The sequence below is a fragment of the Phoxinus phoxinus genome, assembly GCF_949152265.1.
Source record: "Phoxinus phoxinus genome assembly, chromosome: 7".
NCBI classification, from domain to species: Eukaryota; Metazoa; Chordata; class Actinopteri; order Cypriniformes; family Leuciscidae; genus Phoxinus; species Phoxinus phoxinus.
In genome coordinates this window covers 669,400-683,369 of record NC_136882.1, presented here as the reverse complement: position 1 = coordinate 683,369, position 13,970 = coordinate 669,400, and the positions used below count along the sequence as shown (strand labels likewise).

At 38.3% G+C, this 13,970-nt stretch overlaps 1 long non-coding RNA gene across 1 annotated transcript; it reads left to right on the top strand.

Moving 5' to 3' along the window:
• The first annotated feature begins 5,475 nt into the window (after positions 1-5,475).
• On the top strand, positions 5,476-8,351 carry LOC307001848. The gene is made up of 3 exons (XR_013798331.1): positions 5,476-5,890; positions 6,663-6,715; positions 8,146-8,351. It is a non-coding gene; the product is annotated as an uncharacterized lncRNA (long non-coding RNA).
• The last annotated feature ends 5,619 nt before the right edge of the window (positions 8,352-13,970 follow it).

Below are 13,970 nucleotides of genomic sequence, written 5' to 3'. Positions count from 1 at the left end.
CCTCTTCTTCCTCTGTTCCTCCTCTTCCTCTTCTTCCTCTGTTCCTCCTCTTCCTCTGTTCCTCCGCTTCCTCTGTTCCTCCTCTTCTTCTTCTTCCTCTCTTCCTCTTCTTCCTCTGTTCCTCCTCTTCCTCTGTTCCTCCGCTTCCTCTGTTCCTCCTCTTCCTCTCTTCCTCCTCTTCCTCCTCTTCCTCTTCTTCCTCTGTTCCTCCTCTTCTTCTTCTTCCTCTGTTCCTCCTCTTCCTCTGTTCCTCCTCTTCCTCTTCTTCCTCTGTTCCTCCTCTTCCTCTGTTCCTCCGCTTCCTCTGTTCCTCCTCTTCCTCTCTTCCTCCTCTTCCTCTGTTCCTCCTCTTCCTCTTCTTCCTCTGTTCCTCCTCTTCCTCTGTTCCTCCGCTTCCTCTGTTCCTCCTCTTCCTCTCTTCCTCCTCTTCCTCTGTTCCTCCTCTTCTTCTTCTTCCTCTGTTCCTCCTCTTCCTCTGTTCCTCCTCTTCCTCTTCTTCCTCTGTTCCTCCTCTTCCTCTGTTCCTCCGCTTCCTCTGTTCCTCCTCTTCCTCTCTTCCTCCTCTTCCTCTGTTCCTCCTCTTCCTCTTCTTCCTCTGTTCCTCCTCTTCCTCTGTTCCTCCGCTTCCTCTGTTCCTCCTCTTCCTCTGTTCCTCCTCTTCCTCTGTTCCTCCTCTTCCTCTCTTCCTCTGTTCCTATTCTTCCTCTGTTCCTCTGCTTCCTCTGTTCCTCCGCTTCCTCTTCTTCCTCTGTTCCTCCTCTTCCTCTGTTCCTCTTCTTCCTCTCTTCCTCCTCTTCCTCTGTTCCTCCTCTTCCTCTGTTCCTCCGCTTCCTCTGTTCCTCCGCTTCCTCTGTTCCTCCTCTTCCTCTCTTCCTCCTCTTCCTCTGTTCCTCCTCTTCCTCTGTTCCTCCGCTTCCTCTGTTCCTCCGCTTCCTCTTCTTCCTCTGTTCCTCCTCTTCCTCTGTTCCTCCGCTTCCTCTGTTCCTCCGCTTCCTCTTCTTCCTCTGTTCCTCCTCTTCCTCTGTTCCTCTTCTTCCTCTGTTCCTCCGCTTCCTCTGTTCCTCCTCTTCCTCTCTTCCTCCTCTTCCTCTGTTCCTCCTCTTCCTCTGTTCCTCCGCTTCCTCTGTTCCTCTTCTTCCTCTGTTCCTCCGCTTCCTCTGTTCCTCCGCTTCCTCTTCTTCCTCTGTTCCTCCTCTTCCTCTGTTCCTCTTCTTCCTCTGTCCCTCCGCTTCCTCTGTTCCTCCTCTTCCTCTCTTCCTCTGTTCCTCCTCTTCCTCTGTTCCTCCGCTTCCTCTGTTCCTCTTCTTCCTCTGTTCCTCCGCTTCCTCTGTTCCTCCTCTTCCTCTGTTCCTCCGCTTCCTCTGTTCCTCCGCTTCCTCTCCTTCCTCTGTTCCTCCTCTTCCTCTGTTCCTCTTCTTCCTCTGTTCCTCCGCTTCCTCTGTTCCTCCTCTTCCTCTCTTCCTCCTCTTCCTCTGTTCCTCCTCTTCCTCTGTTCCTCCGCTTCCTCTGTTCCTCTTCTTCCTCTGTTCCTCCTCTTCCTCTGTTCCTCCGCTTCCTCTGTTCCTCCTCTTCCTCTGTTCCTCCTCTTCCTCTGTTCCTCCGCTTCCTCTGTTCCTCCTCTTCCTCTCTTCCTCTGTTCCTCCTCTTCCTCTTCTTCCTCTGTTCCTCCTCTTCCTCTCTTCCTCTGTTCCTCCTCTTCCTCTTCTTCCTCTGTTCCTCCTCTTCCTCTCTTCCTCTGTTCCTCCTCTTCCTCTTCTTCCTCTGTTCCTCCTCTTCCTCTCTTCCTCTGTTCCTCCTCTTCCTCTTCTTCCTCTGTTCCTCCTCTTCCTCTCTTCCTCTGTTCCTCCTCTTCCTCTGTTCCTCCGCTTCCTCTGTTCCTCCTCTTCCTCCTCTTCCTCTGTTCCTCTTCTTCCTCTGTTCCTCCGCTTCCTCTGTTCCTCCTCTTCCTCTCTTCCTCCTCTTCCTCTGTTCCTCCTCTTCCTCTGTTCCTCCGTTTCCTCTGTTCCTCTTCTTCCTCTGTTCCTCCGCTTCCTCTGTTCCTCCTCTTCCTCTGTTCCTCCTCTTCCTCTGTTCCTCCGCTTCCTCTTCTTCCTCTGTTCCTCCTCTTCCTCTGTTCCTCCTCTTCCTCTGTTCCTCTGTTCCTCCGCTTCCTCTATTCCTCCTCTTCCTCTCTTCCTCCTCTTCCTCTGTTCCTCCTCTTCCTCTGTTCCACCGCTTCCTCTGTTCCTCCGCTTCCTCTTCTTCCTCTGTTCTTCCTCTTCCTCTGTTCCTCCTCTTCCTCTGTTCCTCTTCTTCCTCTGTTCCTCCGCTTCCTCTGTTTCTCCTCTTCCTCTCTTCCTCCTCTTCCTCTGTTCCTCCACTTCCTCTCTTCCTCCTCTTCCTCTGTTCCTCCTCTTCCTCTGTTCCTCCTCTTCCTCTGTTCCTCCTCTTCCTCTGTTCCTCCGCTTCCTCTGTTCCTCCGCTTCCTCTTCTTCCTCTGTTCCTCCTCTTCCTCTGTTCCTCTTCTTCCTCTGTTCCTCCGCTTCCTCTGTTCCTCCTCTTCCTCTCTTCCTCTGTTCCTCCTCTTCCTCTGTTCCTCCTCTTCCTCTCTTCCTCCTCTTCCTCTGTTCCTCCTCTTCCTCTGTTCCTCCTCTTCCTCTCTTCCTCCTCTTCCTCTGTTCCTCCTCTTCCTCTGTTCCTCCTCGTCCTCTTTTCCTCCGCTTCCTCTGTTCCTCCTTTTCCTCTTCTTCCTCTGTTCCTCCTCTTCCTCTGTTCCTCCTCTTCCTCTGTTCCTCCTCTTCCTCTGTTCCTCCGCTTCCTCTGTTCCTCCTCTTCCTCTCTTCCTCCTCTTCCTCCTCTTCCTCTGTTCCTCCGCTTCCTCTTCTTCCTCTGTTCCTCCTCTTCCTCTGTTCCTCTTCTTCCTCTGTTCCTCCGCTTCCTCTGTTCCTCCTCTTCCTCTCTTCCTCCTCTTCCTCTGTTCCTCCTCTTCCTCTTCTTCCTCTGTTCCTCCGCTTCCTCTGTTCCTCCGCTTCCCCTGTTCCTCCGCTTCCTCTGTTCCTCCTCTTCCTCTCTTCCTCCTCTTCCTCTGTTCCTCCTCTTCCTCTGTTCCTCTGCTTCCTCTGTTCCTCCTCTTCCTCTGTTCCTCCGCTTCCTCTGTTCCTCCGCTTCCTCTCCTTCCTCTGTTCCTCCTCTTCCTCTGTTCCTCTTCTTCCTCTGTTCCTCCGCTTCCTCTGTTCCTCCTCTTCCTCTCTTCCTCTCCTTCCTCTGTTCCTCCTCTTCCTCTGTTCCTCCTCTTCCTCTCTTCCTCCTCTTCCTCTGTTCCTCCTCTTCCTCTGTTCCTCCTCTTCCTCTGTTCCTCCTCTTCCTCTGTTCCTCCGCTTCGCTTCGCTTCTGTACCTTCTCCACCCAAATTTCTTTGTTTTGTGCAAAAACAGCCACAAAGTGGTGTGTTGGCATGTCGAGAATCAACTCTAAGTGAACAGGATTGTGGCTACATTTGGGGAGGTGAATCATCTAGCAATTGAGGTGAGAACTGACTGTGTTTACTGGCTGTGTAAGCTGTGATAACAGATACTGCAAGTGTTGAGGTTATCAGAGCAGGATTAAAACATCTCGTCTTTTCTCTCTTAATGCAAAATGTATGTTAAAGTCCAATTTTTACACAGCCTCATGTCGTCTAGATAGAACTCATTTAAAGGGCACCTATTATGACATTTAAAATGTTCCTAATGTTGTTTAGGGAGTCCCCAACAACAGTTTTACGTGCATGCAATGTCAAAAAACACTTTAGTTGTCGTATAATATGCATTTATTTTTACCTGATTTGCTCACCGACTCCCAAATGATTCGTTCAACGACTCGTTTTTCCAAACCCCTCCTCTGCGCGACGCTAATCTGCGATTGGTCAGATGACCCAGCAGTGTTTACAGAGATAATACTTATTGTTTAACACGGAGTACAATGATGCTTTTATCAGTTAAATCGTGTTATAATAATGATTATAGTCCACTGCTTTGTAGTTTGTAGTAAAAAACGAAAAATAACCCAGGTGAAAAAGACGTAGTATTAAATGTATTAAAAATATATTTGAAATTCAAATAGTATGTTTATAATACATTTGTATTTCCAACATGCTTATTTAAAGTGCATTTAAAATACATTGAATTGCATTTTAATATATTTATAAAAAATATACTAGTAGTATATTGGTAATAAATATATATTTAAGTATACTTTTAATAAATATACTAATTAAAAGCATACTTTAAATACATTTCTAAACAGTATACTAATAGTGTATTGGTAATAAATATATATTTAAACATACTTTTAATAAATATGCTGATTAAAAGTATACTTTAAATATATTTCTAAACAGTATACTAATAGTGCATTGGTAATAAATATATATTTAAGTATACTTTTAATAAATATACTAATTAAAAACATACTTTAAATATATTTCTAAACAGTATATTAGTAGTACATTGGTAATAAATATATATTTAATTATACTTTTAATAAATATGCTAATTACAAGCATACTTTAAATATATTTATAAACAGTATATTAATAGTACATTGGTAATAAATATATATTTAAGTATACTTTTAATAAATATGCTAATTACAAGCATACTTTAAATATATTTATAAACAGTATACTAGTAGTACATTGGTAATAAATATATATTTAATTATACTTTTAATAAATATGCTAATTACAAGCATACTTTAAATATATTTCTTAAAAGTGTACTAGAAGTATTTGGTAATAAATATATGCTTAATTATACTTTTAATAAATATGCTAATTACAAGCATACTTTAAATATATTTCTTAAAAGTGTACTAGAAGTATTTGGTAATAAATATATGCTTAGTTACACTTAAGAAACATGCTAAATGCAACCATACTTTTAGTGAAGTTTTAGTGTATTTAAAGAAAACATGCATATGTTGCTCTTACTTAAAGTAGCCTACATTTTATGTGTACTTTATGTAAGAACAGCAAAATGATTAAGCTTTTAGTGTGTTTAAAATGTATGTACTTTATAAACACTTAGGCCTACTGCAATATAGTTTAATTATTTATGTTTTTATCATTTTAATATAAAAAAAAATACATTTACAATATACCAACTTATAATGTATTAGAAACATTTGTCAACTATTATTAGCATTGCAATAAGCTTAAAATTATTATTTTTTCACTTTTACTTGTTTGTTGTAAAAGGCTACTTAAGGCTGTTGTCTATTACATGATATTTTGTACTACTGAAATTCCCACAATAATTTCAGCATCATATTTTTTTTAATGCATCATAGATACATTTTCCAAAGAAATGTTAATTTCCAAAAAAGTGTTGTTCTTGTTTAAATTTGAACAATGCGCATAACACACGTGACTAGTCCTGATTGGTTCCAGAGGCGTTGAACGGCTGTGATTGGTTCTTATGATAATGCGCTAGCATCTCACTCGGAGCTCCAGTTGCTGTGCATGCGGTCCTTGAATGTGATTAGATTTAGACGTTTAAATTTAAACTGTTAAAATATTTATAGCGATCGTGTTTCTTTAGAGGACTTGGAGGAAACCACGCGATTAATATGGATTGGGTGATGTTTTTTGCGATTCACTTTTTGAAACGTGAACAGATCTGGTGAATCGTTCATCGGAGGGATATGAATCATGACAGTTTTTCTATCGAAGATTAACGAAAGTCTTAAATGGTTTGGAACTACTTAAGGGTGAGTGATCATGACACCATTTCGTATTTTTGGCACAAAGTGTAACATCACGTCTTTTTCAGTTCAGCTAACTTACATTCAATTTGCCCAATCAGAGCCAAGATTTTCAAGTCAAAGTCGAAGCAGACTCGAAGAGATGAAGATTCTGCCTCAGAAGTTACTGGTAAGTTTTAGTTGCTGTTTGTATAAATAACTATCTCACTGTTTAGTTGTTTTCCTAGGTGGAAAGGTCTGCTATACATTTGCTAATATGACTTGCACGTGGGTTACTGACTTTAACCGCTGTAACATGATGCTGACACTGAATTCTAGCAACTTCTGCACTGTCAAAGTCTAAAGTCTTTGATAAATCTGTTTAAAATCTATGTGGAGACATTTATCTGTCTTAAAACAACTATAAAACATTGTCCAATGCATCTTCAAAAAAATTAATTAGTTATTATAATATGTACATCATTATATTAATATAATTTTTATTTGCTGAAGCTGTGTATTTATTTCTGATTTCCTGAAGAATTTGGCTTCATTGTTATGATGTAAATTATCTTTAAAAAGTTTGAAAAAACATGTTATGAATATAGCTACCTTTGTCTTGAGCTGACCAGCCAATTATGGTAGTGTGTGTTGATTGGTGTTTATATTTGTTCAAGCTTGACAACCTTATTGCCTTTTTGATTACTTTCTAATATATATTTCTAATTACAAATAAGTACAAAGATTAAATTGTTAAAAGGGATGCTTATAAGAGAGCGTATCTAAACTGCCGAGTCTGTGAAGGGTTTTGATTATATTACCCACCAAGTACATTGTACTCAGCATACTGTCATTCTTAAAAACAAAACTAATCATTCTTCATAATTTGCCTGGCTTATATATTTGTGTGTATGTATATATATATTATAAATCTCTTTTTTTTTTATTTGTTGTTTTTTCAGACTAGCTGCTATAGAAGAAAAACTGAGTGCAGAGACAAGCGAAGAAGAGAGTAGTAAGTAGTGATGCACCGATTGATCGGCTGGTGACCGAAATTGGCAGATTTTCACGTGATCGGCCATGACCTCGGGCGCCATATGATTAACATCACACAACATCAGCAATCAGACATGCACACGGACCGCACATGTAGGAAACCTCGTGAATTACGGCCGTTTCACACCGCAAGCGTGAGCAGCGGGTTTTATTTTTTGTGTGTGAATGCTCTCATTGATTGACATTCACGCCCGAAAAAATACGCGGAGCAGGAGTGCGTTAAAGTGAAAACACACTTTTGATGGACAAAATAAATATGATTTCACACAAAAAATGCCCAAAATGCACAGATTGTGCATGTCTAGTGTGTTTAACAAGAACTGGAGTAGGCTAGAAAATGAACACAAAAATATTTGTAGAAAATGTACCCATTTAAACTTGTTTTAATTATTCAGTTTGGGTAAAAGTATATGGTGTTTTATTTAATAAAAAAAATTATAATAATAAATGAAGAGTTCAGATGCAATTTAAGCCTCTAAGTGCCATCTGAAATTTTCTTCTAGAATGATCAATTTTATCAAGCTTGAATATTTAAGTTCAGTCATTTATCTTAAATGGCAATGAAAATTACCTATTTGTCATTTAAGTGAAATTACTGAACTTAAATATATGAGCTTGATAAAAATGATAATTTTAGAAGAAAATTTAATCGGAATCGGCTAAAATCGGTATCGGCAGGTCAAACTCAGTGAAAAATCGGAATCGGCCTATAAAATTGTAATCGGTGCATCTCTAGTAGTAAGTATGGTTTAATCTCATATCACCTCTGTTATAGAGATTTTTGAATCCGGACTATTGAATGGTGATTCGGTCATGACGTATGTGTTTCTGTACATCACTTTGTTTTGCTCTCGAAGTCAAAGGGGGCTGACTAAAAACAAATGATAATGCTAAAAATAAAGATTAGCATTTGTTATACATTATAATTATTATACTTGTCTGTTTTTTTTTTGCTGTGATACAGTGTCATAACATGTAGACCTCACTGTTTTTCAGCAAGACTTAATGTTTGTTCTATTTGATGTAGATATTTTATTAACTCCTTTTTTTGCATTATATTAACATTTTATATTGAATGTCTTCTGTTAAAATATGAACTAAGCATTACATGCCATATTAAAAAATTGTGGTTACGACTGTTCCCTGAGAGCAGGGAATGAGCTTTGGGGAATGCCCTCCATGTGAACCGGTGTCTAAAAAGCTATAAAATCACGGCAAACGAATTTGGCGACAACCTATGACACTATTAGTGTGACCCAGAAGTATAAAAGGGGCGCCTAGATACGCAGTGCAAGTTCCCTTTCGAAAGGGAACAGTGACTTTTTTAACAGATGTTAATTTTGCATTAATATTTAAAAAAATAATAATAATATTTTTCCCTTTTCATAGATACTGTGATCAAACCGTTTCCGACCACGACAGTGTCTGAGGTGCGAGCACTGATCAGAAGAAAATGCAACAATGAGGCAAACTCCAAGACCAATCATTTCAATTCGCTTGAAGGATGAAGGACTGTTTGCAGCTATTGTATTTCACTTTGTTTGACTTTGTTGAACTTATTCCTTTAAGTTCTTTTTTTTTTGTTCTGTTTAATACTTCTGTAGATCAATGCATTTTATGTTAATGTATTTTGTTTAATTTTCATATGTTGCTGTACTAATGTAGTGCATTAAAGTTTACTATCTTTCAAAGAGTGTTTGTGTGTGTTTTATACAAATATTGTTTTTACTGTGTTTAACTGAATTATAATTTTTAACTGTATTTTTAATACATTAAAATATATTTTTTTCATACTGAATGGTTTTGTTCAAAAATATATTTTTAATATACTAATAGTGGGTCTTATAGTGTTCTACTAATACATTATTAATAACCTGATATTATATTTAAAATATACTGGGAACACATTAATATGATGTTAAAAATATATTTAAGTTGTATTTCGAAAGTACATTTAAAATGTATTAAAAATACAATTTAAAGAAGTGCTATTAAATTACACTAAATGTACTTAAAATAGTTCCATTTTAACACAATTAAGTATATTAAAATATATTACTATTACATTAAAATTGAACTTAAATACATATAAAAGTACATTTAGTATACTTGAAGTTGTTCCAAAATAACACATTTAATACATAATTAATACAATACACTTAAAATACATTAAGTATATCAAAATAAGCACACTTTAAATATATTTCCTTTTCACCTGGGAAGATAAAGAATTTAATGTTATGTTAGCGAGCATAGCCCAGAGTTCATATTGTAAAAGCACAATCAGTCTTTGTTTGCATTAGCCCGATGCATAAACATAACGTTTTTACAAACAAAAAAATGCAGTTACGTTACTACGAGGTATTATTCTATTCTTTAAGACAACTCAGAAAACACCGACAAACACTTCACATATCTCAATACAATTGTCATTGAAGACCTAGAAGCTAAACGGTGCTTACACAACAAACAAAATAATTATTAAGCATGCGACATAAAATATAAAAGCAAAAATTATCAATAACACTTACAGGTTGTGATACGGAGGAGGAAGCTGATGCAAATACACTTGGAACTGAACCTTCCTTCAATATCAGCGGCTCGCGAATCCAAGTTTGATTGCATTTAAAAAGCAATCGTCTTCAAAATGGCGCGAACAAAGCACAAGGCTCGGACTATACTTCTGTGGTATAGTTGTATATATGAATTGTAGCCACTTAGTCTTCAAATGCTCCTCCTTGGGCAGATGAAAAAAGTTTGCTTTTGAGCCGCACTTCAGAACACAGCGTCTCGTCGCCATGATATTTCCCTGCTGGCCTTGGAGCGCAATAAGTGGGCGTATCGTATTCAAATAACTTGACAAGTTGACGTCATCTAGTCAGAGAAAAAGCTTCGGTCTTCTAACGATTCATAAAAATGACTCCGAGTCGACTCTTACTTTTGAAAGACAATAACTTTATATACGGTGCACTTTCATATTTCAAACTTTGCAGGATGTTTTTGTTCACTTAGATCTATGTTACACACTACATGAAAGGTACATTTCAAAATTCCATAATAGGTGCCCTTTAAAGGTTGTGTAGGTAAGAATTGTCTAAATAACTTTTTTTCAAATTGGCTTAAACTGTCTTTATATACTAATACATAATTAAAATGTAAGTACTTTGAAAAGGAGAGTATAAAAATTGAGTGACTCTAGTGTATTTAATCTTCAAAAAACACAGCTCATTAATTCCATTCGGGACGAAACAAGTGATTGGCTTGCGCGACTGTCACTCTCCGTCGCCATGACTACCGCCGCTATTACTGGCTCTACCCATCGCGCACCCGTTTTTAGGTGGGAGTGAATGCAATTAATGAGCTGTGTTTATTGATGATTAAATACACTAGAGTCACTCAGTTTTTTATACTCTCTATTTCACAGTACTTGCATTTTAATTACGTATTGGTATATAAAGACAGTTTAAGCCAATTTGAATAAAAGTTTTTTAGACAATTCTGACCTACCCTACCTTTAATGATCTTTCATCTACTAAACACATTTTAAGGGACCAAGGAGATGCAATTACAATAAACTAGACATTAAAATCTTCATCATTGTTATTTTTTGTTCACTTATTGTTTTAATTTCTCCCTCGCCATCTGTTTGCTGATGTTAACCTCAAACCTGAAACTCTATGATGAGATTTACTTGTGTAGTGTGTCCCCTGACTGGTACATGTTAAGAGTTTCACAGCCACCTCCTGTAGAGATTCTGTAGTTGATATTTAAAGGACAACATTTGTTTTATTAAATATTAAACTTGATTAAAAGCTGTGTCTGAATACAAATGAAGCTGAGAGAGGTGGCATGTAAACTTTTTTGATGGTGTTAACAGGCAAAACAGAATGCGACTAAAGAAAAAAAGGGTTGAATCCTGTTCTGATATAGCATATTTATAAAAAATCCAAAACATGAGAGGGAATGAACAGACACTTTTTTATCATGTACAGTATTTATAGATTAAATATACTAGAACATGCTTAAACATGTGACAATAGGGGAGAGCGGGGCACAACCTAACACATTTTGGTTTTGGCTCAATTATTAAAAAAATAATTAAGTTAATATTTTCTTTACACAGGCAACATACACATCTCTGCTACAAATGAACACTTAAAGTTTTTTTTCTAGGACCATTTTCGTACAGTGTAAATGTTACAACTTACCCCACATGCGGGGTTATTTCGCCTTTGGCTAAGCCACGCCCTAGAATGTAGATTGACCAATCACAGCGCAGGCAAGAACGAGCTCCCACAGAGGGTCTGACACTTTTTCACGGCGCTCCATTGGCTTCAACGCAGGCGGCTCATATGTTTGGTCTCGGCAGGCTATTACGTCGTCGTTTTATCAGAAATATGGTTAACCGTTGTGCCTGGGGCATTTGTAACACAGATACGCGTTTCCCAGAGAGGTTGGAGGGGGGGTCAGTTTTTCCCTTCCCAAAACCGAAGTTAAATACTGACAAGTGTCGTCTTTGGATTAAACTGTGTGGACGTCCTCACAGTCAGCGAAACCCCTCAAGATCAACAACACACTTTTGCTCTAAGATACATTTAGCTTTTAACCTTACTGTGAAGTTATACTAGTTAGACAGTGTTATGCTGGTTTAGGTCATGATTTCGGTTCTCTACGCTAATTGTTGATACGCTAGCACACGCTGCTAATAAACACAACTTTAGACTCGCGTAGTCCGTTTGCTTTGTAAATAATAACGATTATAGAAGTGTATAGAGACCAGCTCTGCATGAACAGTGTTGCTCCTGATATTGTGAGTCCCAGTCTCCGTCTCCTTTAGGATATGCGGTGGTCATGTTTTGACTGTGACCGTTATGCTTTTGCCTCTATCTGGATGCTTGTTGCTCCTTGCATTATTGCATGAAAAAAAGGCTTTTTAATAAATAAGCAAGGGGACAATGCAGAGTAGACAAATGTGAAAAAAATCATACTTTGACATATAAATTCCAACATTGTTCGTGAAAATCCAACAAAGTTAAATGTGGCAAAATTAATATATAGGCTAAATACTCAAACTTGAAAAGTTGTGTGGCTCCCTGTTTTCTTTTTATTAGCTCTGTACACTTGACGGCTTAGCTTTAACACTGTGCTACAACTAACCCCGCTGTGTAAAACATATTTTAAGCCTAGCTAACAGTTGCTAGGAGTTGCTGATATGTTTCAAAATGGTGATATGTTTTAGCCAACTAGACAGTGATTAGCCAATATAAAGTTAGATTTATTTGGTGACGTACCCACCAACTCAGAAACCAGAAAAATCGTATGATGAAAAAAATTTACTTTCATGGTGTCAAAACACTCTTTGTCCAGAATCTTCACAAAATCTTATCAAAACTTTCCACAAATCCGAGGGAGACTGTCTTCTGGCAGCGAGAGAAAAAGAGCAGAAACACAATGACCCTGACTAACTGTGTAAAAGGTCTGAGTTACATTTAACCCCGCGTTGTGCCCTGCGCTCCCCTACTTTGCGTATGGTATTGGTTGATATTTTCCTAACCTGTCCTACAGGTGAAGCATGGGTGCTGTCATCATTGGCTGAATCGTAGCAGGGATTGTAATCATCATCATCATCTGCTGCTGTATCTATAAATGCTGCAAGAAGAAAAGTAAGTGTTTCCTTCATTTTATCCCACAGAAATGTATCTGTGTGTGAATTTAATGACGACAGACATGTTGTTAAAACTGCACTAATATTTTAGTGATAATGGAAATGAGGGATGTTATATTATTTAGGGTGGTCGTGCAATTGAATTATAAAATGATCTTGTTTTTCAGGTGTGGAAGAAACGCAAGTCACAATCATCCAGTCTCCGCCGGTGATGCAGTCGCCGCAGCCGGTTCAGCAGCCGGTTCAGCAGCCGGTTCGGTACCCATCATTCCCTCTGATGGCCGCGCAACCGCTCACATTCGTACAGCAGTAGACTGGGCCTTATCACATGCAGAGTATACACAACCAGTGCAGTCTTCCTCAACGGTTCCTCAACGCCACTTTTGCATTTTCTCTTCAGATCGTTTCCGTGTAAACATAGCCTTAGTTTCATGTCTTCCAATTTTGTTATTTAGGTTTTCATATTGTTTCAGTGACAGCAAAACAGAAAAAAAATAGTGTAAAATGAACTTTTACACAAAACATACGAATAGCAGGAAAAGAAGAAACCATGATTCCACTTCAAGGAAGTGTCAAGACGTTTTCTGTTATGAGTTTTTCTCTTTTGGTCTAAAGTGCAACAACTGCAACTAAATGTGAGAATTTCCACAATTCTGCCACAAGTTCCGTTAATCCTTCTGTTTAATACTCCCGCCATGAAAATGCACATGTTTGCTTTTTTAAAGCAAATTTGGTTAAAGAATTATTCGGTTGTCAGATTTTCTCATTTCAGTTTAGTGTTTGGGGAATGTTCATGGATGCCCTACTGGTGAAATAAAAAAGAAACCTGTCTCCATTGCTCATATTCATCTAACTGCAATAGAGTACTTTAGCTATTTTTCTGTTTTCTTATGTACTTAAATATTTTTAGAAACAGTAAATGGTGTTTTGCACTTTTTAAATCTTCTATTTTTGTTACTGTTCTGAATGTGGCAGTATGCTACCAAGAGCTAAATACAATGCCAATTATGGCACTAAATAGACTACGCCACCCCGGAAAAATTGGCCGGGGACCCACGGGTACATCAAGTGCAAAGCACACAGATATGCAGTGGTTGAGTCAGATATCAGACAATGATAAATTGTCTCACATAATTGATTCCTAAACACATAAAATACAAATCTGGTATCTTTCAATATACAAACATTAAAATGAATACATCTGTCAACATGTGACACGCACAATTTTACCACTACCAGAATTGGGGGATTCGTCTTCCCCATCCAATAAACACAGCAACTACTTGTGCTCTCTCACCACACAACACCAAACCACCCGTTGTGAGCACTGCAGACCACCACCACTTGTGGCTCGGCACCAACAATTTGTTAGTCTATCGAGATATGCAATCTTGGAATGCAAGCTGATGGCTTTCAGTGGGAGGCTGGTCGGATATAATAATTCTGTTTGTTTTGTAGTAATCCAAGCTTTGTTGTTTGAGCACTGTGCTGATTTGCTGAAGTTAAAATTAGGAGATAAAATATATTATATAGTATAGTTACAAACACT